General features: G+C 41.9%; 1 protein-coding gene across 4 annotated transcripts in view; it reads left to right on the forward strand.

Moving 5' to 3' along the window:
- The first annotated feature begins 21,395 nt into the window (after positions 1 to 21,395).
- STARD3NL (STARD3 N-terminal like) overlaps positions 21,396 to 27,154 on the forward strand; it is a 34,335-nt gene continuing 28,576 nt past the window's right edge. For all 4 annotated transcript variants that reach the window (XM_072853689.1, XM_072853690.1, XM_072853691.1 and 1 more), the window contains exon 1: positions 21,396 to 21,499. The gene's annotated coding sequence lies outside the window, so the exon portion shown is untranslated. The remainder of the gene's footprint in view (positions 21,500 to 27,154) is intronic.

The following is a 27,154-nucleotide window of genomic DNA, read 5'->3' on the forward strand; positions in this document are numbered from 1 at the left end:
GTGAAATTGCCGCTCCTCTTAACTAACATGCAGTGACATAAGCTGTTACTTTTATTACTTGAAATTAAGCTTGACAATGATTGTTGTAAATTTTTCAAAAATAAATATATAGATATATATTTTTAAACTCTTTGCACCTAGCACCAGCATGTAATTTTCAGAACAGCTGGTTTAAGTTATCTCCCCTTGCCTTGCAGAGGTCTGGCTGATGGCTTGGTGCAAGAGCAGCTCCCCTCTGAGAGCCCAGGGTGGCTGGCAGCTGCCTCCATCCGAGCCCTGGTTGACTCAAAGGGGAGCCCTCAGGGCACTGATGCAAAGGGACTGGTGAGCAGGCCTACATAGATCTAATTCGTGTCCCTTGATACCATATTTTGGGATATTTCAGTTAAAAAATACTGAGTTCCTAAAGGTGGGAAAACTCGGACATTTACTACCCTGCGGGGAAAACCATAGGCAACTCCACTGTGCATGACATGCCTGGAGTGAATGGCCACCCTAATTAGAGGCTCAAGCCATAGACTAGCAAAATGTTGGGCAAAGAGGGCTTTTTAAAAAAAGAAAAAACTCCTTTTAGGAAGCCGTCATTTTTTAAGTGGCAAGGACTCTGCGTGGATCCTGCATGCCACTGCACCCTCTTTAAAGAAATCAGTTACTGAAATAGGCTGCTATGAGGTCCACCCCAGCCAGGATAGCTAGAGAAAATGACTGGAGCAAGGCAGAGCAAGCAAGCCAGCCAGCTGCAAAGGTGTTCAACAGGCAAAATGGGCATTCATGGTGAAAAGCAGTAGCCGGTGGGGAAACTTGCCATAGGAAAGCTTAGCAGCAGCAGGTCTCAATGGCCTGTGGTCACCTTCTTGACCCACCACAGTACCCTAGAGTTAGAAAAAGAATATTTTACAGCCATATGTCCTCTACAACCAATCTTCACTGCTTGGGATGACAGATGGGGCAGGATGTATCCTGCTGGAGGACAGTCGCTGGGTAGGTCAGTTGTCACCAAGAGCTTTATTGGGGTGAAACACCCCAATAAAGAGCAGCCAGGCATTACTGTTGGGGCATTCATTGGTGCTGCTCTGGTGGCTTTGGAAGGGCCTGTGTTTTGCTTCTCATGCTCCCTTCTGTGTTTCTATGTTGCCTGCCATTAACACAGCCCTGCATCATCACGGCGGGGCTTGGCTCAGCAGCCTCTGCTCCTCCAGCTCTATCTTGGCACCAAGGAAAAGAAAGCAACTGCCCTCCCTGGTGCCAGTCCCTCTGATTTCCTGCTGCTAGCACAGTAGCATTGCCTGACACAGTCCATCACCTTCGGCAATCTCCCTCCATGTAGGCTGGATAAGCCTTGCAGGCTCAGCTGATGCCTCTCAGCAAGGCAGGGGGAATATATTTTCTCTCAATTTTCTACACTGAGAACTTGATATGGGTTGTTCCTGTGATCATCAGAAAGAAACCCAAGTTTAAATCCATGTCCATTCATACATTGTGCTGTTTGGTCTTTTAAATTCTGGTGGTTACAGGCTATGAATCCTCCTAATTTTTCTATTCTTTCTCCTTCTTGGTTGTCAGTTCCATTCCTTAGCAGTGGTAATATGCTTCAAATCTGAATCTCATACTTGGTATCCCTGATGCTTTGCAGTGGCAGTACTTATTTTTTCAAATTACAGGGTTTTAGTTATTATGAGAACACTTCAAATAAAGGAAGTGCCTTCTGGCAGCAAAGAAAACATGGCAAATTCACTGCATGACATAAACACTGTATATCATGTCTCTGATTACAAAAGTACCCAAGCAAGTTCTTGAACACTCTTTTAAAATTCCTTGTTAGCAAAGCTGTTTTGTCAGACCATTGGCTTTGAAGTTTAATTTCATGGAATCTCAGCAATCACTTCCTTAGTGAAGGATGGTCAAAGATGGCAAAGCCCAATAGCCAGTCCACTGAACATACCTCATGAAGACACATAATGCAGATTTTTTTTTAAAAAAGTTAATCATAATTAATCAGTTACTTTAATGTTTTTATTTTTTCAGGATTTTCATTTTAGCTGTGCTTATATACAGAATTTTACTTTGGTGAGTTTAAAGTCTCTGTTTCAAGTCTCCCTTCAGTTTATGCCAAAATTAGGTCTAAAATCCTGGGCTGACAATTCATGTTGCTGACTCCAGGGAAAATGGAGCTGCCTATTTTAATTAAAACAAATTATTCTATGGTCTGGGTTAAGAATTATTTCTGAAGACCAGCAATTTCACGGATTTTATCTGCCTTTTGCTTCAAATTTAATGATGACTCTGCTGTCTGTCTTCCCACCTCATCCTTCAACACCCTGCTCTCCCAGTGAGTCATTTCAGAAAATTCCCCTGCAATTGTCTAGTGTACTGATTTATATCTAACTAAGTGAGCAGCTGTCTGGGCTACTGCTATCTATCAAACAAACATAGCACATATTTTAATGGCTCAGTTGCACAGGTATCATCTATAAACCCATTAAAGACCTTTGTTATTTCTGCATTTCTTTATACAAAAATTTCTGTTATACAAGGTTTAACATAGTATCAGAATGATTCTTATTGGTTTTGTAATGTTAAACAACCCTTTTATATTAATCCCATAATATTGTATTTCATTGCTGGCGTACATTTTTGTAGAAAAAAGATACTAAAAAAATTCATTATATGCCATTTAACTGGCTACATAATTCTTCGTTACATTTAATTTTTTAAATTTTGTGAAACTGAAAAATATTAATGCATTTTATGCATGAGAATTTTTAATAAGCTAAAGAAAAGCTTATATTGCACACTCTATTGTACATACAGGCCATACCAACCATGTGAGTACATCGTCTCCCTTTGTGACCAAAAGTCCTCTCAGAAATATTTTTTGGCCACAAGTAATATAAAGTTTCAAACCCCACTTTGACCACTGGAAAACAAATACATTTATTTTATGCCTAATCATTGTAACAAGACCCTGTGTCCGCACTGTGACATTTTATTCTGTTTTCCTCCACAGCAAACGATGGGATGAAGCACAGTTAATCTAGAAAGGGTTAAAGCTTACAAGTGGCTGGTTAATTAGACTTCATGGAAGTTATAAGCATATAGTCCAGATACATAACCCCAAAACCCTTATTTAAAAACCTAAAGGAAAAACCCTGTTGCTCTCACCACAACGTTTCCCATGTTTATAGTTCCTGACTTTATCACATGTTTACATAAATTTGTGCATTGCATTCTCCTGAATGAAAGGATTTGGGTTTCTTTAGTATATGCCTTAAAAAAAAAGACAAAAAATAGATTTGCATTTAAAATATTTTCATATACAAAACTCATGAGGTCCCTTTCAGCCAGGCCAAATCTCAAAAGAGTACAAACAAGCTTCAGGTGTGACAGTAGTCCTTACCCTAAGGGTTTCTTGAGCAAAGAGGAAAACTCAGTTTCCCTGCCCAAACCACAAAGATGTAAGACATTCAAGAGAGCAAACAAGTTGTGAAGGCAGCAGACAACTTCAGTGCCCTTAGGCTGGAGGGGCATAGAAAGCTAGATCTGGAGAACTGGCTTAAAAGCTTCAGCTGTGAAAGGGTTGGGCAGGATTTAGAGACAAAAGTGCAACTCCACATCAGAATTCAGATCTCGCATATCTGAGTCCTGCCAAAATTTATTTAGGCATCTGAAGCACAGAAGACCCTGAAAAAAACTGATATGGTTTGATCATCTTCTGTCAAACGTATGGGTGCCAGGAGAACTTCCTAAAGACAACCATGCCATCAAAATATTGACAAATCTGAACTGGGGTGTTTCTAGAGGCTAGTCAGAAGTGGCTGCTAGAAATAAGTAATTCAGATGCTTCAGCCCCAGAGATGTAACAAGAAGAGTAAGACTTGGAAGGATTGAAGTTCTCAGTATTCATCACCAATGGCACTCTTTGATCCAGTTGCTTATGTTAGGGACAAACATTCTTGAATTGGATCTGGACGGTCAAAATAAACTCACCAAGCCTGAAACAGGTCATGGGCATGCTCCATTCAGTCACTGGTGGTCCTGTGAAACCCATAATGCAACCTCACAACAGTCAAGGACAACTGATGCTACAGACCTTGGCTGACGAAATACAGATGCTGATGTTCTTGGTCTCCTTTTAGGCTCCTAATCCGAAACCTTGCTCGGCCACCTAATCCTTTCACTGAACAGCAGTCGGAGTTGCCAGACCTCAGACAGATCTGGAAGACCTCAGGACTTGGGGAGGCACAAAACTGTTCTTGCATGTCTGTCCTCTTTCTATGCAACTGAGGAGCCTGTCCAGAGATAGAGAGAAAGCCATGGAGCATAGCTGTTTGCTCCGCACAGGGGGTGGTCAGCCGTGGGGTGCCTCAACTGTGCTTGTGAACATAAAACCACACCATTCAATCCCGATTCACTAAATCTTCACCATATTCACTGAGCTGTAGATATAATTTCCATCTGGAATTCAATACATCAACCAAAGCTTTGCAAGTGAGAAATCACAAATAATCTGATAGGTGTCATTTCAGTAAATGTTATCCTTCAGCGCAAATGAACATAATTTTGTTTTCAGTTACTTAAATGGGTCTCTGTAATAGTATTGATGCTTAAAGAACAGTTGAATTTCCTGTTGATAAAGGTAATCACTAAGAGAGGTTCAATTTCCCAACAGATTCTTTCCAAACTAAAATACATCAACAGACCCTGCTAAATATATTTGCCCAGTGCTCATAAAATAGAAACAAAGCAAGTACTGCATTCAGTGACAATCACTTGGTGTACATCTAATGTGGAATATGTACTGCTCATCGGTTTGCACTTTTTTGTCTGGTGTGGTTCAGCTATGTGTGTCAGTAGGTCTTCCAGGATGGAAAAAACCCACCTTGCTTTTACAGTATTATTGCAATGATGATGGCATTCTTTGGGTCAAGGTCTTACAGGACGTAGTTTTGTGATCATGGAGGTTGTCATAGTGGAAACCAAGCTGCTACAAGTTTGGACAGTCTAGTTGACTTCCCCAAATGTCACTGCTTTTTTCTGGTGGCCGCACATGTTGCTTCACTGGTCACACTCCATTTACTTTCAGAGTAGGGCACAACAATGTTGCAGGATGCAAGTGTGTACAGATTGCTATTGGGTGCTGTTCCGATCATTTGACTTTGTGTGCATCAAAACTGGTTAGCATTTCTCTTCCTACCAAGCAGACTCACAGATGGTGTCATACACCATATTTCCTTGTGGTCCTCCAGGTGTATTTCCCTTCTGAGCCTCAACCGAACAAATCAGCCAGTAAAGTGCTGATAAAGGTGTGGGCTGGGAGAACCTCAGAACTAAGCCTTTTGGTACAGTGAGAGGGGTCAGCAATGTGGGGAACAAAAAGCTCTTTCAAATCATTATCAAAACCAGTTTTTCTAGTTGCAATGGGGACTTAGCTACCTCTGCACTCCTCTACTAACTACTAACTAACTACTAACAACACTTCTAAAAGCCACTACTTGGTGCCTGCCAAACCCTCCATGTGACTGTGTACCTATCCACTATCTTCTCAGCCTGTCATTGACCATGCAGATATGGTCACTATCCCATTGCTACACAGTACCCCACAAACACTCGATCACCAGCTTATTCATCTGCAGATCTATATTCTTTGCTTGACCTCACACCCATCCAGACTTACACTGCAGCACAACTCCAGCTCAGGCAACAGGCAACATTGAGGACTGTCAGTACTAGAGCTTTGTGGAGATAAAGTTTGGTTTCTAGCCTTCTTTTCTAGGTATTTCTTTTTTAGCAGTCCCAGTCACATCAAGAAACATCTGTTTCAACCCTTTCAGCTCCCATAGATTTCATTATGTCCCTAAATTCTACCAACTACCCTAATGGATGTGCCAGAAGGACAAATAAATAAGGATTAGGAAATGCATTAGGAAATTCCACTAGCAAGTTCCCAGGCTGTCACAAAAGAAGAAAGGCCTTATTTTGGTTGCTACATTCTTCAGGAAAAGCAGTTTTATCACCATCAGTTTCAGCAATAAGCAGCCTAAACCAACAGCAATTTATTAACAACACTCTGTGCACTTCATTTCTTCAGAGACTGGTAGCAGCAGCCTCTAGTCCTCATCTGTCCCATGGGGCTTCTCTTACAAGTGGAGAGAGGAGATGTCTGCTTTTCTTCTCAGCCCACACATGAACAAATAAAGCTCTCCTCTTCATTCCCTTCCCTCCACGTCTGATATTTATTCACAGTTCAATGGGGTGGAGTGAACTCAGCAGCCCAAGGGCCATTTGCTGGGTCTGGATGCTCCTCACATGCTCTCTGGGGATGACATGTCACCCTCCACTCTACCTGACTTAATGCTGTGATTAGCATGACTGGTGAAAGATGATGGCTGCTGGCATTTCTTTGGTAACTAATGCATTGATAACAGTTTGCTCCTCCGTCCTCCATGATGATAGTCTAACTACCTGCAGTTGGGCTTAACTTTACTTTCCAATGTTTTTTTAGTTTTTCCATGGGTGCTGAGGCTTGTGTAAGCATAACATAAATGCAGCTGGAAATGTATCTGCCCTTTGAACTCCTCACTTGCTCTTCCCAGAAGGTCTGTCTTATTATTTCTGTTCAAGGATACGTGAAGTTGGCTGAATGCCTAGATTTGCATCTGGTGTCTAAAAAGAAAAATAACAATTTGCTTCAACACTATGTTCGGAGATGACAGAGGACAAGAAGAAGCTGAGGCTGAGAAACTGAGCCATTGTCACAGAACAGAGCAGCCACACACATCCTACCCGTAGCTTGAAGATGTTAGTCCTGGGCCTAAGAGCAAGGGCCAGGGAATGCAACTTTTTCCTTGTATACACATCCTTGTAAAAGCAAACTATGATAGACTAGAATGTGATTTTTTTTTCAAGATCCTGACAGCTTCTAATTATATTTTACAATTGCTTTGCTTGTAGAAATCCTCCAGACAGGTGGAGCAATGTTCATCCTCCATAGACTGAGGATGATTTGTGCCAACTTGCCACTCCTACTCTGAAAATTTCTTGAGGGTATGGAGATAGTCTTTTGGCACCACAGCTCTGCAGGAGCTTCAGCAGTGCACAGGAACATTAAGGTTCTTTAAGACTTTAGGCATACCCAGGAGGAAAAAATCATCTCTCTCTTCAGAAGTGCACAAATGCCCTTAATCATGAAAAAACCAAACAGCTACAAGCCCCTCCACTTTCCCTTCTTCTGTGATGGAAACTTAGCAGTAGCTTATGGATGGCATCCAAACAAACAAAGAAAAAAATAATTTCTCCAGAGTTGTCACGTGAGTGTCTCTACTTTTGACTTCTTCACCACTTGCCACAAAGTTATTTTCCTACTGATGAGGCTATAGCACTTCAGAGACTGTATCAGTCCTCAGCCCGCTGTACAGTTTTTGTCAATGGGGTTAGCAATGCTTGCAAAATTCAGTGCCTAACATGCAATAGCTGTTCCAGAAAGAGGTATACTACTTCCCCTTAAACATGACATCTTTGGTTGCAGCCCAGGTGTCTCGCACTCATACTGCCTAAACCATGACTTGGAGCCCTGGTCCTCTGGGGATTTTTTTTCATCTGCAATTTGAACGACTACATCTCACTTACATATTAGTATTATAAGCACTTCTATCCTGAAAAGCAGCTGAAGAAAAGGTCTGGTGTGCCTGATCTCCTGGATAACCAAGTCAGCATGAGGAAAGCATGTACTTAACTGGTCCACAGCCGAAGACTTACTGAAGTGAGAGTGTTTTGCATAGTGTCAGCATCTTGGCTAGCTAATAACTAACCTGTAATAACTATCCTGTTCTTACCACAGGATGTGCAGCCTCCTAATTTTTGCGGGATAGATGATCAGTTTTCGCAGGATGGGTATTTCCATGGATTGGATCCTGTTTTGCTGAAGTATGCCTGTGTGAAAAAAAACTCAGTCCTTTCCCAGGCTTGAGATCTGCATTGAACAGGAAGACAATGTTCACTCTTCTGAGACTAATGACCAAGTGAATTTTTCTTTCCTCAGACTATTATTTATCCAAGACTATCAGTCTGAGTCTTCACTCACTCTCAGTCCTAGCATTATTTTGGATGCCTCTTTAGGGAAATCAGTGTTCATATTACTTTAAACATAGCTTTATAGTGGAAATGCATATTTCAAATATTATCTATGTATTGTGGCCGCAATATATTGCGGATATATTTCTATAAATGCACCCTAAAATAACCCAGAGAAAGAACAGATGGAAAAGATTTTTAAAGCCTTCATAACAAATCCCAAGCAATTTCCAGAAACTATGTCAGTTAGCATAACAATCATTGCACCCGCAGTTCTTCCTTCTCAAAAGATTTGATACTGTATGTATAGGACTTCATAGTCCTGTATTGCATTTCTACAGCTTTTGAAGTCTCATTTAAAGTTTGGAAAGTGAAGCTATTGGAAACTTGGCTATTCCCTTGTATTTGATGGCCAACCAAAACACTGGATATGTCTTGTCAGATGTAAATGATAGGATAGTATGTTGTGATGTGTGTATTTTAGAGACCAAATCCTTGTTTGTAGAGGTTTTGTGTTGACATGGGAATCATGCACCACTTCATCAGTAATTTCACTCTCAAACCAGTGTAATTATAATAAAATACAATAGAGTAGAACCAAGCCACAAATGAAACATCAGCTTTCTATCCCGTCCCATCACTTCTGAATGAGATGTGAAAAGTTCAGGCTTACCGTAACTCTGCACTAGTGCCCAATACACAGGATTTTGATCAGTAAAAACAAATATTTTCAAGTTCTTATTGCTTTTTTTTAGGTTGTAAGCAGAACAGTCTATAAAAACACTGCCATAATTCTACCAACACATGGCTTGCTTAGCTTAGTCTGCTTTATTAGTAGATACCACTAATACATCAGTAGAACATACTTTTCTGACTTGGCCATCTCTTTTAAAGCTTCCTTTCCTGATTGTCTTTTTGTATGGCATCTGTCTGATGAAATATGTTTAGCTGAATTCCTCTTTACTAAGGTACCTATTAAATAGAAAAGTTTCTTAAACATTTCCATTTACCCATACTGTAATTTTTTCTCCACTGATTTGCTTCTTTGTCATCTGTATTTCTGGCAACCTTGCCATCCTTAAACAGGCCCTCAGCTGTATTTGTTAACCTTGTGAATTTAGGGCACAGATAACAAATTTGCTTTAATGCTTTTATTTTTATTACCAGAATTATCCCAACAACAATCTCTGGGAGATCTGCATACAGGTCAAAAGTCGGTAAGTCAGTTATGAACTGATTTTGACGTATTGGTTTAGTATCTTGCTCTTGCAGTAGCAGCAGCCCTTGGAGACTCATCTTGTTTTCTGTACTTTGTATCTCACCTGGACTTTTGTAGTTACCATTCTCCTCTTCCAAGTGTGTTGCCACACACCTGATGCAGTCTGATCCCCCTTCAAAAAGCAACAGCATTACTGTGTTCATGCCATGAGCTGTTCTTATGGACTTTCAGAACTAACTAACATAATTCAGAATGCAAGGGAACTAGTTCACACTTCACCACTGGTTCAAGATATTAAAATGTTTCTGTAATTAGCCCTAAATGTATCATAAGTTATGTCTTGAAAAATTAGGAAGAGGAAAGGTTCTGGTTACATTTATGGCTTAGGTCACAGGAACATTAAGCAAGCTTACTTTGGCCCTGATACATCCCCCCATTTTAGTGTTTGTTACTGTTTGCTTCATTTGAAATCCCTTTCTAAAGGCAAACACTAGCTTTAACCAGAGCAGAACTGCTCCCATGCCCTGTACCATACTAAAAAAAGGCTTAGATCCCAAAGGCTGGGAGGAAAACAAACAAACCAACCCTAGTTCTTCTTCATAGAGGCTCAGGCAGATAACACTTTTAAAATAAACATTTGTCTGAGAAAGACTTTCTCCTTTGGAAGTCAAGATCTTCTCTTTGAAGGCTGTAACCTGGTGCTTGGGACACAGCCCGCAGCTTCTGGCTGCAGCCTTGAGATCTTTGCCACCTTCTGAATGGGATCACATCTACAGGTATTTATGAAAGCATTTACTGGTAGAGGCGTATGTACATCTCTGCACCTCTCCATTAACAGATCCTTATGTATACTCACTTCAAAAATATGTAAGATATTTAAAGTTGCAGTACCATTTATTGCAAATAAATTATAGCTGAATGCAACTTCAGCATAAAAGGGAATAAAATTTGGTCTCTACATATTAAATATTTACTATTTGTATATGGACCTATTGTCTATTAAGTCACCTACCCCCCTTTTTCCATTAGTCTCCCTGACCTGCCCTTCTGTCCCTGCCTCTCAGCCTCTGTCCCAGAACTGCATAAAGCATGGCCTATTATCTATGCAGCCTTCATATGTAGCCTTCAAATTGACTACTTTGTTTGGTACCAGAGTAAGTTAATTATTCTGCTCTTCATCTGATGCCTCACTTGCTAAATTGTCCTTCCAGGAAAAATCCACCTTTGGGAGTTCCTATTCCAGCTCCCCCTGAAATCTAGCTACCAGCCTCAAACACAGTAACTTTGTCTGCACCTTTAACAGCTCAACAGAGTGGCTTCTAAATCCTCTATCCCTGACGAAGGTCCTAGGACTGTTCCTTGCCAACGCAGCGATTAACAAAACAGAGGCGCAGATGGTTTCCAAAGCTTCCCAAGGTCTGAAATGAGCCTGGGATGAATGACCCTCTACATCCCTTCACTGGCCAATGCATCTGTAGAACCCTGAAGGCTTGAGGGTAACGCGCCCGGGTGCCCACCATGCTTACAGACAGCATCTGCTGCCACATGTGGTCAGACACCAGCTTTTGGCAGAGCTGCTGCCCAGTGTGGGAAAGGCTTAAGCTGTCAACGCCATTGTGCAGCAACAGGTGCCAGCTTGGAGCCAAATAACGACCCATTAATTGCACGCATGTTTCTCTCCCTCCAGGGCAATCGCAGAAAGAGAACAAGACAATATTTTCCAGCAAGGAAGCAACAACGTGTAACTGTGAACGCGCTTGGGAAATGTGTGATAATTGCAGCATGGTCCTACTGTAAACAAGAGGAAAGAAGTCAGCAGAGCCAAGAGGAAGGGATCTTTTCCATCAGCCCTCGCTCTGGGAGCAACGTGCCCACCACATCTCCCCTGGCCGCCTGGCGTGTGGCAAGACGTAACACTGCCCAGGGCAGGAGGGTTTCAAGAGAAGTTCGATGAGGTATTCCTGAGCAAACGAGGCTTGTGTGAATGAAGTCAGAACCCTGGCAACAACGCCAATCGTTAATAAGGTGCAGGTTCAAAACCAAAGCCTGTCCCCACAGGGGACACAGTTTTGTGGGCTCAGTGCCACCAGATGACGATTCAAGATTTTCTCCTGTGCGCTGGAAAGGGAATTGGCTGTGTTACCTAAATGAACTAGCAGTCAAAACATATCTCAAAAAATCAAATTCAGCTCCCACAGAGTGGGTGACAGAGGTTGCAGCCCACAGCTGCTTGCACTGCTCTATGCTCTCTACCTAACAGACGGGATTTCCCACCATAACGAGGGATGGTTTTAGGCTTCCATATCACAGACTGAAAAACATGAGCATCTTTTTCCCCATTTCTGTAGTGCATTAGCATTAGAACAGCAGCCTCTCTCCCTTTTTAAGCAGCTGTACCAAGCACATCATTTTGCAACTGAAATAATTAGCTTTAACATAAAGTTTCTCAAACTATCAACACTTTATGTTTACAGTCTCTTTGAACTCAAAGTAGTTTCTTTTAGGAATTTTATTAATCAGGTTTAAGAATTCTTAATCAAAAATACTAATTATTATCAACATCTGCTTAATCTCTAGGAAAGCTTCATTTTTCTAAAGCTAAGGTTACATTTTTGAAGCTTATGTTTTGGTTACCTCTTCTTTAACTGGTATTCTCTTATGTATATACTGCCTATATAAATGGTGTTCTCTCGCTTGTGTTACTATCAATATGTACCAGTATAAGATTATACAAAATACATCACTATAAAAATCTGTATGATTTTAAAGTTGCAGAACCATTTATTGCAAGTACATTACAGCTGAATGCAACCTCAGCATAAAAGGGAATAAAATGTGGTCTCTACTTTTACATATGAGGTATCTTTCTCTAATAAATATGTGAAGAAAGATAACGCTCTTGATGCCTGCTGAATTAATTTCTTTACCCAAATTTATCTACATGGGTACAAATTATTATGACATGCAATATGTTTCATAGCTAAATTTCACTAACTAAAAAAAAAAATCCTTTAATGTCTGTAATGCATGTGAACTTGATCTGTTGCATCCAGCCCTGTTTTCTTAAAGTCGCAGTCCACTGCACTACAGATTATGAAACTGTCTTCTCTGTTAAAAAGATGGCTGCACAAACCAAAGATTTTCTCCTGCAGCATGTTATTTCCTGGAAAGAAGGAAACAGTCCTGGACAAAAACCTGGAAATAATGTCTCTTTCTCTTTTGTAAAGCCTCTACAAGAGGTAGCTCAAATACAACCGTAGTGGGCCAGACGCTATCTTTTAACTTTAATAGACATCTTTTTCCTTCTCTCTACAGTGCAATGGTCCAGGATTGCTAGACTGAACTCTAAGAACAAGAATAGCGCAGTGTTTTAGCTAGGCTGACAACCAAATGAACGCTGACAAGATATTTCACGCATCTGAAGGTCTTTTGTCAGCGTATGCTGCTCTTATGCATCTTCATCTCATCTCCAAGCATCCAACTTCTACATTTTCAGGGCCAAATGAATTTCTGACTTCCATCCTTTCCAGGATACCTTTTGCGTGATGAGAGAGGCTGTTTTTTCTTGCAGGTTAGTGTTTCTTGCCGTGCTGAGCCACAGATGACTGTTACGGTCTCTTCCAACCATGGACGAGAGAAATGTCTCCGCGTACAGAGATAAACTGTCCCGGCTGGATAGGCCCGGCTTTTCGGAGAAAGCGCGGGTTGCCGCAACAGACGGCTCGGCTGAAACTCGCGGTGTTTCAGCCGAAACATCGGCTTTGCTTGCAGGAGCAGAGAGTGCAGCGTGCCGGTTGCCCAGAAGAGGGGGCTGGCTTCCCGCCCCCAAAAAAGCGCTCCGGGCGCCCTTCCCCGGGAGAGGCGGCGCGCCGCCGCGGGCTGCGCGGAGGGGGGGGCCCGCGGAGCAGGGGGCCCGCTAGTCCTCCCTGCCGCCCGCCGGGCACCCATCCGGGTCTGAGGTGGGCTCACGGACACCAGTTCTCAGGCTCCTGCCGCCCTGCTTCTGGTCTGCCCTCGCCAGAAATCATAGAACCATAGAATCATTAGGTTGGAAAAGTCCTCTAAGATCATCTTAGTCCAACCGTCAACCCAACACCTCCATGCCTACTAAACCATGTCCTGAAGTGCCACGTCTACGCGTTTTTTGAACTCCTCCAGGGATGGTGACTCCACCACCTCTCTGGGCAGCCTGTTCCAATGCTTGACAACCCTTTCAGTAAAGAAATTTTTCCCAATATCCAATCTAAGCCTCTCCTGACGCAACTTGAGGCCATTTCCTCTCGTCCTATTGCTAGTTACTTGGGAGAAGAGACTGACACCCACCTCACTACAGCCTCCGTTCAGGTACTTGTAGAGAGCGATAAGGTCTCCCCTCAGCATCCGCTTCTCCAGACTAAACAATCCCAGTTCCCTCAGCCGCTCCTCATAAGACTTGTTCTCCAGACCCTTCACCAGCTTCGTTGCCCTTCGCTGGATACGCTCCAGCAATTCAATGTCCTTCTTGTACTGAGGGGCCCAAAACTGAACACAGTATTCGGAGTGTGGGCTCGGCTGAAAATCAGCTGACGGCCAAAAAAAAAAGCATCTCCCCTGGTTTGTTAGTAGGACAATTGCAAAGGACCAGGGTCCCAGTTGTACCCATCCAGAGTCAGAAGCCATTACATTTCTGAGCAGCTTGAAAGATCCTTACTGAGCACCTCATGTGGCTCTGCTATGCTTTATATCCCCTCGAGCCAAAAGGGGCTTTGCAAGGGGCTAATCTGAAGAAGTAGATGCCATGCCAGCACAGGTCCTAAACAGTAGCTTCAAAAAGCCTCTCAGGTTAGAGTGATGCACCTAACTAGATTCAGCTGCAAATGCATTCAATACACTGCATGAGGTCCATGTATATTATTTTAGAACACGAACCCAAACTGCATGGGAATTTCACAAGAAACTGCAGTTGTGGGAGCAGTAAAAGAGGTGGAAAGGAGTACACGACATCTTTCAGATAGGAGTGAGTTAAAAGAACAGAATGCACAAGCTTCATTAAATTTGATTACAGAAAAATAAAGGTGGATTCTGCAGTTTATTCTGCTGGTTTTGTGTATGTTGTTTTGGGAGAAAGGACTGTAGATACTTTAAAATCTGATACCCACTTATGTGGCCACGTGCTAAAGCACGGGAAAAAAAAAAAGTACAAGGTTTAGTCATTTGAATTTTTCAGGTTTCCTTGCCACTTGCATAATTCTGCTTGTCTCATTTTTTATTTGCATGATTTAGTACTTTTTCATTCACTTACTCAGAATGGCCCACAAATGTTTTGTTCAGAAAACATATTTGTCATTCAGACAGACACGAACAACATATTTGATGTTAGCGGTGTTCCTATTAGAACACCCTTAAAGCAAAACAGAGAGAAAGAAGAGGAGTGAGGAAACAAGGGCTAGAGGGACCTACTCACTCTATGGCCATTTAAGATGAAAAAAATGGACAGCAGCTATTTCAGCACTCCTTTCAAATGGTTTTGAACAGCTTTTGTCAAAACACCCTTGTAAGTAACCCTTTTGCTGAAGCAACATGTCAGCATTTTCAACCTTTCTAGAACTGATGGTGCTTTAAATATACATTATTTCTTTAGAGGTCAGTATATTTATGTTTAGAAAATGTTATTGAACATAACTGGGGGCAAAGGACTTTGCACATATGCAAATTATCCAGGAAACAGTTACTCTCTTATTACTACCACACTGTTAACCACATAAGCCTAAGATCTGAGAGGTATTGATTGTCTACTGAGATGGTGATACTCATACTATAGTCATACAGATAATACCATAACTGTAAATTTGTTTATGAAGCTTGCAACTGTACTTAACTCTGTTGGTCTGCTGACGCAGGCTTTGCAGAATGAGCATTATAAATACTTCTTGGGTAAAGTCCAGTTTGGTAAAAAACCCTGTCTTGCTTACATGGCAGTTTCTGTACAGTAATCTGGACATATTTCCTCTTTTAGCAGAATAAAATATAACAAAGGGTCACACTTAAAATCTCTGGCCTAGGGTGGTGGGTTTTTTGTTTTTCTAATTTTTACTTCTCATTTTTCACTTGAACTTTTAGTTTCAATGAGTCTGCTCACAAGAATGACAAAAATAGTGCCTGCCTTTTAAAGCTTCATGAAACTACCAGATGTTTATTTGGTCCTACAAGCATATACACTTATTCTTAAGGCTAACATTACTAGATAAATTTTCATGCATAAAAGAACTTGTTTAGGTGGAAACCATGGACAGTTAATACATACATAAATAATACATACATAAAAACAGATAGAAGAGAATAAAGCAGATCGGGAGTTGAGTGTATATATAGTAGTTTATGCACAGAAACGTAGCTAAAATTGGGGTAATTATTCATGTATGTAAGGATTGCATATAGAAGGTTTTTGATAAAGATAGCAAGCTAGTTTCAGGTACAGGTAGAGGGTTTATCATCAGTTTCTAGGGAAAAGAAACTGTAAAAAATTCCATTAAACATTTGAAACAGCTCGTTTTTCTCTTATTAAACTCGTAAGCTCTAACTGTGGGTGAAAGCACTTTTGCTGGGGCAGAGGAACTCAGTACGAAATAAAAAGGAAGCACAATCTGAAAAAGTCATGTATAGAAACAGGGTGTCTATAGAGAGGAATTGGTGAGGGAAAATGAATAGAAAATAATAATAAGCATTAGAAAGATAAGGCAGTAGAAGTGGAAAAGACAAAGAGTTTGCAGAGAGATAGAACACAAGTGTGCATGGCCAAAAACTGAGAAATCGGCTGTGAATGGCCTGGCAGCATTCTGTGTGCTCAAAGCACTTTCCAAAAGCCAACAGAAATTCAAGTGGTCTTTTGTTTAAAACTAAAGTACAACCATTTCTTTCTTCCTCCCAAGTGAATAAGCTCTTATCTTTAAGATAGGATTTGTCTTGCTTTGATGATGGGCAAGAGCTCAGAGAAGAACATTTCTGTTACTGACTAGCAAACTGCTGTGGGTTTCAGACAAATAAAGCTCCCGTTAACATCAGAGAGAGTGGGATTTGGGGGTTGTTTCTTTTCTAGAGAAGGAGAGGTTCTCTTTAGAGCACAGGGTTATAAAGTTTGATTCATGTGCATGTTAGAAATTTGGGGGCTTTTAGCATGTGAGAAAACAAGTGTAGGTGAGAGGTATCTAATTTCATGGCATGCAAAAGGTGCCTGCAAAAGTTGAACGTCAGCCTTTTAATATGGTATTGTTATGAAATATACTGAACAGTGCTGCTCAGCTACTGCACTGAATGTTAAGCAGCAATTACTGCTTGCACTAATACCATCACGTCATCCTAAAAAAAAGATCTAAAAAAGAATGTGTTTTATTTCAAGGCCTGACAAATGGTTGGGGTTTGGCTCTTGGTTTCGCTTAGTCATTTTCTTGCCACAGGGTGAGCTTACAGTTCCTACATTGGGTGGTTCGTTCACTTAAATTGAACCACATCATGGAAGAAAGCATTAATAACAGCTTTAACATTGAAGTATAATAGATAAGTTATGTGAGAATCCTAGCTCTATACTCGCTTCATAATTTCTTAGTCACGAGATTTTTTTTCTTCCTTCTCTATTGTAGAAATACTTAATCACATCCTACCTGTATGATCTATTTGGGAGGCAATCTGATCACCCCCAGTGTAACCTACTTCACTTTTCTTGAAGGACAAATAGACATTAAGAGCTTACCAGTTAAAGAAGCAGAGGTGTTAACTCCCAGCTAGCCAGGGATGTCTGTGGTCATGGGTTTGCAGCTTGAGGTTTGAGAACCAGTCATGCACAGGAACATGAACCTCCCATCACATCCTTAAATGTATTTAAGTAGATCAGTTCCTTCTTCAATTTCAAAGATTTGGGGGTGTAACGACTTTGTACATCTTAGTGTCTGTCTTTAGACACTATGTTTAACTACAGGATTATTTGTCTATGTTCTGTTGCAGGAACCAACCAACTCATTTCAGCTGTTTACCACAGCATGAAAGAGCAGGAACAAATACTTGAGACTCTTAGATCAGAAAGTGGCTCATCTTACATCCACCTACTTGATGTAATGACGCATATTAGAGATAACTGTTGCAGCACCCAGGCTTCACCTTGGAGCATTATCTGCTGTGAGAACAATTAACTGATGTCCCAAAGCCAGCATGGACAGCAAAGAGCAGTGCCCTGCCTTAACTGAGACACCCTGCCTTTAGACCTGCTAATCACCCTGGGTGAGGGATCACGCTGAAAAGACGACCCATATTCCAGTTCCAGCACAAGCTGGGAAGCTCTGTACCACAACCCATCCTTTGGTAAAGCCAAGTGACAAGAAGGCCTTCTTGCTCCTTCCCAAACTCCACCATTGCTGCAGACTGACACATCCTCTTTCTAAAGAGCAGCATTAGGAAGAGCTCAGGTATATTTGCCTCCATTCGGTATCCCTCTTGCCCTACCCTTGACACAGCTTAAGGCTGAGGAATCTTTAGATAGCAATTTACATCCAGTGACTTTAATTAGATTTCACCTATTATCTGCCAAGTAACGACAGCACTTTTGAATATGAATTAGGATTCCTTCAGCCCTCAGAGAAGTACTGAACCCTAATGGTCTTTCCCCAGACAGAAAGAAAGAACATAAAGCTGAGAATAAGCATGTTAAGAACAACACACAAATATGGACCTGTCCTGGTTGCTGGCTACTTATTCCACCAAGGAAGCTATTACTGCTACACAATTTTCACAGTGGGAGCAGACCTAAAGACTGAAAATAGAAGCAGAGGAAAACTAAATGAGGAAAGCTTTAGGATGTAAATTATGAGTCCTGACCCTTTGCTTCTCTTTCCATTCCTCTTGCTCCAGAAGATTACTCTCTTTCCTTAATGCCTTGTAATAGGCACACGTGAACACAGTCCAAGGTGACAATTTAAGTGGAATGTTGTCCAAGACCTATGTGCAACCTGCTCCACTTCTTTGGAAGGTGGAACAGGCACTCCATTACCTGCACACAAAACTCAGTTGCTCACATTCAAACTTCAGCATCAGGACAGAGAGACATGCCTCTGTTTGTAAAGCACTATTGAAGAAACTGCAGAGTCCTTCCTTACATGATCAGATGTTGTCTGTCTTTCCCTACACTTAGATCCACTGAAGGTTAGGAAAATACCTCTGCACAGCCTGGAAAAACTAGCTCATTAGCCCATGCTCAGCTCATTTTTTCCAAGTCTGCACTGCTAAATGTCCTTTATTTGGACAGCACTGCAATCACAAGATTGCTTGGTTAAATTTGTTCATAAATAAGGACTTTCAATGCCAATTTCTATATAATTTAATCTGTCTAAAGTTACCTGAGTGGTTACTGAATGTAAATCCATAAATCTCTCAATTTCTTATCAAAAGCAGAAGTTGATTATCAGCTCCCAAAATTAAGGTGTCATTTCGCTCACTAAGATGATCTGAAAGTAAGGCGTCCAGCAATAATACTGTGTGTGATACACAAGAAGGTATTTTGGTTCTCAGAATTCCAGTAGATTTGAAAACATAGCCTTAGCTTATTGTGCTAAGCACTTTAATTACTAACTACTTTTAGTAAAGCTTAGTAAAGTCTTCTCAGCAAACCTTACTTGAATTCCCTTGAATAATGCAAGACGTGATGTCTTTGACTCCTTGCAGTAGGAACTGAAGCAGTTCTTCACCCATCAGGATCACCTCCACACACCCTGAAGAACAGGAAAAGCAGAACAAACACTGTTTTCTCCCCAGTGAGATTCTCTGAGGCAGTATTTTGACAAAGCTAGCAGAAGAGAGGAGATAGGCCACCTAGAAGGAGAAAGAGACTCAAACATTAATCCGACAGGTCTTCAGACATCAATTTGTTATCTTAAGACAGAGATTTCTCCTCTCTCCTAGATTTGATCCAGGATCCCTTTTCCCCCTCCCTTCCACAGTTGCCTCATGCCTTTCCCTTAAAGCCAACCACTCCTTTCTCCAGCTCTCCTTCTCTCTATAGCTTAACGTCTCCCAGTTCTCACCAGTACTCTAGAAGAGCTGTCAACAGGACAAGAAGCCTGAGGAGAGAGACAAATTGCACTAGCTTATATGAACAGTTTAAAGAAGATGCTTTCTCTGTTGATCTCAGTGCTACTTTAATTACTTCTACATTTTCAGGAATTTAGGTTTGGGGGTTTTGCTATTCTTCTAATACTATATCTAGCATAACTACAAAATAGAACAGCCATGCTGGAGCTACAATCTAATCACCTTCTACTTAGTTCTTTCTTTACAGCCAGATCTCCTTTTTACCATTAACCAGCCAGCTGCCTGGTTCTGTGAATATGTATGGCTATCAGGCCCGAGTCTCAGCTGGTTATAACTATAATCTTTCTTTATTGGTTTATACCAATTTATTCCACCAGGAATGTGCAGGAATATTGAGAGTTCTGCTTGACTTGTGATGGCCTGCATAGCTGAAAAGCTAGCCTCTATTTATTGAGCTTGGCTGTATTTTCAAGATGTAACACTGGGCTTTTTTATAGTTTGATGACCACTCATAAGGCCTGAATAACAGTGGCTTTTCACATGTTTTCACAAATTATGCTCCTAATCTGTTCAGCTAAATGTCAACCACACTTTATTTCAAGATACCTTTATTTCAATGTATGTAGTGACAGAGGGCTGCTGCTTTTGTTTTGCAGTGTGTTAAACAACCTGTATAAAAACTATTTGGAGACAGGTAATTCCAATACTGGCTGCCACTCAGATTCGAAAGTCTTTCTTTTTGCATTTGTATGAAAAGTAGCAATAAAACCAAAATATAGCAAATATAGCAACCTGCCTGAAAGCTGGAAGTGATATTTAGTACAATAACTCTGAAAAAACCCCAAAGATAATCAAAGTAAACTAACATGGGTAAAAAGCATAAAATCGCATAAAGTGATTGCATGTTTACAGACTTTTGTTAAGAAAAAATGATTAGCAAAAGAAAGATCTTGCAAGATTTTCCTCACAGCTAAAGGAATTCCTCTCTCTTCCCGTTAATGAGAGGCAGTAGTGGACAGGGCATTTTATTGCAGGTTCTGGGTTTATGGAACAAGGGCGAAGCGATTCACCTCAGCTATCATTCACTGTAATGGTTTTTGCTATATTAAATGCTTAGGGTACTTGTTTTCAGCTGTGTTCTAACTCCAGGTTGAACACCACAGCAGTCAGCATCACCTTGCTGCAGCTGCTGTGCACTGATCTCCCTGAAGATGCGTGGGGTCTTGCGGAGCCAGGCGGGGTGGGGTGGGTGACCACTGGCTGGATAGTTGCAGCCTTTTTTCCTAGACCTCTCCTCTAATCCTTCTTCCTCCGTTTCCCTGCTCTAATGCAATAGCTGTGACAAATTTTATTTTGCTATTCTTTTCTCTATATAACTTCAATGTGCAGAGCACATTCTCTCTGCACGTTTTTTGTTAGAAGAGATGTATCATGGATCTAGCCTGCAACGCTGAACTGCAGACAAACCTTAGGACATATATAAGCATTTGACAAGCTTTGGGCTTCAATAAGGGTGGAGACCATGCTTCCCCAAAGGAAAGGGTGGTTTTCTTAAGTGGCTGGTTGGTTGAGTTTCTGTCAGATTTTCACAGTGATGCCAATCACGCTTGGGTTTTCTGGTGCTACTCTCTGTAAATACCAGGACTCTGCTACGAGACAAGACACAGGAGCTTGAGCAGAATTTAGGCCAACGACAGATAACCACTGCTCGTTTTGATTGCTTCATCACAATTTGGGGGTGTTCACATTCAAAGAGAAGAGCCCCCACCGCGGGGCACACGGCCACGCGTGGGCCATCCGCGCTCTGCCGGGCCTCTGCCCCCAGCGCCGCTTGTCCCCTGAGCCCCCGCGCCACGGTCAGGCCGCGGCGTGGCGCAGCCCCGGCAGCGGCAGCGGCGGGGAGGTGCGGGGCCGGTCCCGGGCCGGTCCCGGAGGCCCGCGGCCCACCCCTCCCGCTTCACTAACATCAAAGCCGTGCGCCGCCGCGCCACCGAGGGTCCGCTGGGCTGAGCCCCGCCCCCGGGCAGGCCCCGCCCCCTCCGGCGCCCGGCCCCGCCCCCTTCCGCGCCGCGCCCCGCCCCGGCAGTCCCCGGGGCCTGCGGCGGTGCCTGGCCGCCGTGCGGGCCCTTTCCCCCAGGCCGGAGCGGCGCGCCCACGGTAAGCGTCGCCGCTGCCCCTTTCCCGGCAGCGGGGAGCGAGGGGAGGGAAAGCGCCGAGAGGGATGCCGGGCGCGTAGCTGGCGGAGGGGCGGCCTGGCCGCGCTTCCGGCGGGAGCCGGCGCCCCGGCGAGGAGGCCGCGGCTGAGGGGAGCGGCGCGAGGGCGGCCAGTGCGGGCGGGGGGGCAGCGCGCAGCGCCGCCGCCGTTGCCGCCCTGCCCTCCCTTCCCCTCCTTCTCCTCCTTCCCTTCCCCTCCCCTCCTTTCCTCCCGCGCGGTGCCGCCGCTCTCCCTGGAGCGGGGAAGGGGGGGCCGGCGGGCGGCCCGCTCCCACAGGGCGGCTTTGACCCCCCGGTACGGCGCCCGCTGTCCTGCTGGGGCGGGGGAAGAGAAACGGCGCTTGGCAGGGACGGGGAGAGGAGGAGGAGGAGGAGGAAGAAGGAGATCACGTGCTGGCAGGCGGGGGGGCGGGGCGGGGGTCCCCTCTCCGGGAAGGGGGGTGCCTGCGGGGGGGCTCGGGGAATGCTCAGCCGCAGAGCTTCGTATGCTGCCTCCTGCGCCCCGGCCTGCCGCACGCCCGGCATCTCTCCTTCTGCTGGCGGACCTGGAGGCTGGAGGAGGATTGCTTTTCCCCTCGTTCTGAGGTCCTAGTTCAGCAAATACATCTTCACGGAGGTACAGCGACCTGTTTGTCCTGCTGATAACCGTGTGAACAAACCAGGGCGTGCAAACCTCTGGTGTCCATCATGGGAAAATGTTATGCTGAGGTTTAATGTTAGCGTCGGACTGAATTTAGGCAGCTTTGGAGAGGCACTGCCCGATTTCAGCATCCGAATTAAAAGTGGGTCATTCATTCTTGAAATGTAACGGTTTGCATATATCTTAAGGGTTACACTGGTACGTTGTAGAGTGAGCTGGTTAAGCTTACAGCCGTTTGATCTGCACTAGCAGTTGAAGTTACTCATTGATGAAGTACTAACTTTAAGTCAGTTCCAAATTTTGTGGTAGTCAGGTGTAAGTAGATACAGTGATTGACTTTACCATGGAAATTATTCACCACAAATACTAAACTTGAAGGAAGAGGTGTTTTAAAAAAATCATGTTAGTGTGCCTAGAGGTATAAGGCCATCACACTATTACTGCACTGTGTTGCCAGTACATTTTATTATGCGTCTTTGTCATCTTGGCTTTTATAATGTGATGTAGGATTGTGCTGAGCATTAATTGCTATGAGAGCTGTCATTTTGTTCTGGAAATCCTAGTGTTTTGGGGCATTGTTAGTCGATCCAACATTGTGAGAAGGCTCATTTCTATTTATAAGCCAATAGGGTTGTTGTTATTTTTAGTAGGTGTTTTTCATCGGCTTTGCAGTTTTAAGTAGGCCAGATGCAGAGTGATTGGGTTTTTGTTTGTTGATAGTGTTCAGGGCAAGATATTTTGGGTAAAATGCACCTGTGGTCCTCTTGTTATGACACAGATCCTTAACTTTAAGTATTTTTCAGTTATTTGCATGTTAGACTTTTTCAGGATGAATGTTGTTCTTTATAGACTTGGTATGTCGAGAAAGAAATAGTTGACCTTTTTAACAATGCTGAAATTTGTGAATTACTAAACTTGTAGTTCAGATGGATTAGGTGTTCTTTTTGGTGCATTTGAGCTAGAATGTGGTTTTCTTGATGTGATGCATTCTAATTTTCATAAATTCTCAAGTGTTTAGCCATGAGCTTTTCAAAATGAGTTTAGCATAATTGTTCTAGGCTTTCATTCACGTGAAAGAATGTATTTAGACTTTACCATTTTAAACTTCATCAGACCATCCTAGTTAAACATATATTTTAATAACTCTATTTGTTGAAATGTTTTATAGGGCCAAACCTACCTTCTAATAAGCAGGTTTAATGGATTTCATTCAGTGAATTAAGTCAGCAAGCACAATATTATCAGTGCTTTTGCAGAAGAGATTGGTGACATGGTAATGGTAAATCACACTTGTGACAGCAGAAACTCTGATTTTGCATGGTTAGCCAGGAGCATCTAGCAACTTAGCTGAGTCACTTTAAAGGATCACAGATGTGTTGCATGTTAAATGTTCTCTAATTTAACTGTATCTGCTAAAAATCTGTTCTTAATTTTAAATCCTTAGTGATCGTGTTAAAAGAGAACTTGTATATTACCCCTCTGTCTCGCTGTGTAAGGAGTAAGATTAAAACTGAAAGGTTGGAAAAAAAAAAATAATCTTAGTAAAGAACCAGACGACTATCTTGTATGACATCATGCTTTTCATGTTAAGATCAGCTACTCAGTCATCAGCTGAAGCCCTGAAACAGCATCACTTCAGACACGAGGAGTTAATTTCTATCTAGTACTGACAGAAAAACTAGATGAATTATGTGGAGGTGTGTTAGAATAAATATTTTATGCTGAAGGTTCAGATGTGGATCTTTGCTAGAATTTGCTGCTGCTTGGACTGGGTAATTATTTCCTTACAATGTCCTTTAAGCCTTGTAAGGAGAAAAATTGAGGTAATATGTAAAACCTGATACTTCCTCTTGTTTTGAAGCATCTTCAAGAGCTATAAAATAGGTGTTAAGAGTGAAAAATCTTACAAAAGTTTATCTTGTATTCTAAAATGGATGTCAGTTTCTTAAAATACTGTATTTCTTAAGAGGTTTGAAGAATTTCCAGGGCTTGAGTTTGCCTGGAGAAAACTTTTGCACCATTTTGTTGAATAATTTTTGAGGGGGTGACAGAATCCTGAGTGTTTCCCACTAATACATAAAATGACTGACATATTTCAGGAAGAGTCCCGCAATTCTGTGCTAGCAAAAGAAGAGGTTTTCCTGTCCAGGTAGCATCTGGCTAGCAGCCCTGGGCATGTGTTTGTTGTTGAATTGGAGAAAACAAAGGAACAAATGTGTACGAGTATCCTATGTAATAAACCAGTGTTGTGCTTGATGGTCGAGGCAATAAGTAAGATGTTTGGTCTCTTTAAAGAATGGTATTTTGTATTTAGAGAAATGCTGACATGATAAAATAGGTATGCTTTTGATACCTAAAAGGTTTATTTGGCCTACAGTTGTTTCAACTCTGGGAAACTGAATGGATTATAAGCCCTTGTTGCTTAGTATTTAGTGCTTAGTGGAGTAAAATTTCCAGTGAAATCTTTATTTCTGTGAGCTGATGTTCGGTGGACTACAAAGTCAACTTCAGAGAGCAGGTAATAGATGTGAAGAAGGGTTAAGACCAGATTTGGCAGAGGTTTTTTAGTTGTCTTTTATCTATCTTTGTACCGCTTCCCCTTTATGCCCACTTCTCTCTCCCTGCTTTTGCAAGAAATCAGTAGCTTCTTTTTTCTTTTTTTTAAATTTTTTTTATTGCATGCAGCTATTGCATGTTACTGGCATGTGTACGTATACATAAAACATATAAGAATACTGTATAGATACATGAATATAACTGTGGGGAGCTGATTGCATTTAACCTTAAAATCCTGACTTTGGCAAGACTAGTCTAGAGCATTTAAACCAGAAAAGAGGTGATGTTTTATTTTTAAGAGAACAATAACTTAGTTTTGGTAGTTAATTAAATAAGTGAATACTATCAATTGGAATGTATTGGTCTCAAATGGGATGATGTGTCGTCAATTCTGTAACTGAGATACTTGTTCTTTGTATGTTCTAAGGACATAACAGTGATAAAATATACACACTTCAGTTTTGTATTTTGCAGTGGTTAAATATCTTGAGTGCAGCTGAGATCTGAGGCACGCCTTCAGAATGTGTTATGGTGCATCCTTTTTGTATGTTAGGTTTTAGTATTTTACTCAGAATGTAGTTGCATATTTAAGATCACACTCTTGATTAAATAAAAGCTGAACTCCACACATTTTGAGTTCTGGCAAATGTGTTTTCAAATGCGTCGTGAATTCAGCATGGGGTGTATTTTCAAAGTCACTTTGGTTTAACTCTGAAGAACTGTTCTTTCTTATGCTGTTTCCCATGTCTGGTTTGGGCATACTCTCATGCAGGCACAAAGTTTTACTTGCTCATTTTAGAAGTCAAAAGTCTGGGTTAAGAAGGAACCCAGAGGGGAAAGTGGCAATGGAGATAAAAATAAGGCAGTGCCGATACTGAATTTACAAGCTGTTTACCCTGCCGTTTTCACAGCTCTTGTAGAACGAGAAGTGAAGAGATTGTGAAAGGACAGCAGCGTTCTGCAGGACACTGCTCAGTAGCAGGGCTTGTTCAGCTGCCAGGGAAAAATTAGTCCAAGGTTGGAGCACTTTGATTTGACTTTCTGAATCTGTGAGTCTCACTCTTGGGATGGGGGAAGGTGATGTTGCTGTTCCCTCAGATGTCCTACTGACCTGAAAGATTGACTTAGTTTTTTCTTTCTCCTTTTAGCTTGCAAACTGTGTCCTGCACTCTTCAGCACCTTCTTCCAATGTTCTGAGAAAAATATTGTTCGGTATGAATGTGGGATGTGTGCAACTGCCCTGTTACTTTTGTGAGGTCACCACAGAGCATAGGAAATTGGGGAAACATCTTTCTCAAGGAAACTTTTTAAAAAAACAACTGTTGGGTTGTGTTTTTACAGGGAGAAGTTATCTAAATATTTTTCAAATACAGTTCTTACTCAAGTAAATAGCATGACTTCAGAATTGTCTAATCATTTTGTAGAAAATAAAACTTAAACCCCATGTGAAAGAAATAATAAGAAGTAGGCAAAACAAAATAACATTAATTTGCTAGCAAAAGCACAAATACTTGTGTTTCCGTTCACTTTCTAACCAAGGCAAGTTTAATTGCTCTTCTTGCTTTGTTTTTGTCTGACATCTAGCCATCTGCTTGGTGGCATATCTTTCAAAATCTTGCTGAGAAGTTATTTCAGGGCTCATCAGTATGAAAGCAGATCTACATTATAAATACAAGAGTAATTTGTATGCCATACAAGCTGTACTCAAGTATATTTTGTGTATTCATCTTGCCTGCTGGATGAGGAGTGTTCTTTTAGCCTGAGGGATAGGTGAGGGCTGCTACTTCAGGGTCAAGCAGAGCTACTCTAGTTCTGAACACTCACATGAAGCCAAACTCGTTGTAAGGAGTTCTCTCCTGTACGCTGATAAATCTTGCCCTGCCCCTCTGATGGGAAGTCTTCCCAGTCTTTAAATATGTTGCATACTTGTAAGTCCTGCTGTGTTGCTTAATTGAAAATCTAGAGTATTGCCAAAAAGTTACACACAGTATCTTGTGCTTATGTTTGGGGAATTTTGTGGGTGTGCATCAGATTGAATTTTTCAGTCTTATTTTGATTAAAGTCTCTAGTGCCTGTTGAATGCAACACGCTTTTTTTTCAGTAAATAACTAGCTAGGAATAACTAACAGTCTAGGGGATGGAGTGTAAGATAAGGTATATCTTTAACTGTGTAACTAGATGAAATCTCTGTTGGCGTGAACATTGGAGTAGGCATTGTGGAGCTGATGTACCATATCCTAGAGACAGAGTAGGAAGGTGTGCTTTACTCGTTTGCAGGAATTTCATGAGGATAAAGCTGAAGAGGAGAGGAATGGAGCCACAGAAGACAAATGAAATGTAAAGGAAATACAATCCTGTGCAAGTCAGGAACAACAAAGGACAGATGTTTTGGTTGAGGGAAA

Source organism: Ciconia boyciana, chromosome 2 (assembly GCF_034638445.1).
Source record: "Ciconia boyciana chromosome 2, ASM3463844v1, whole genome shotgun sequence".
Classification (NCBI taxonomy): Eukaryota; Metazoa; Chordata; class Aves; order Ciconiiformes; family Ciconiidae; genus Ciconia; species Ciconia boyciana.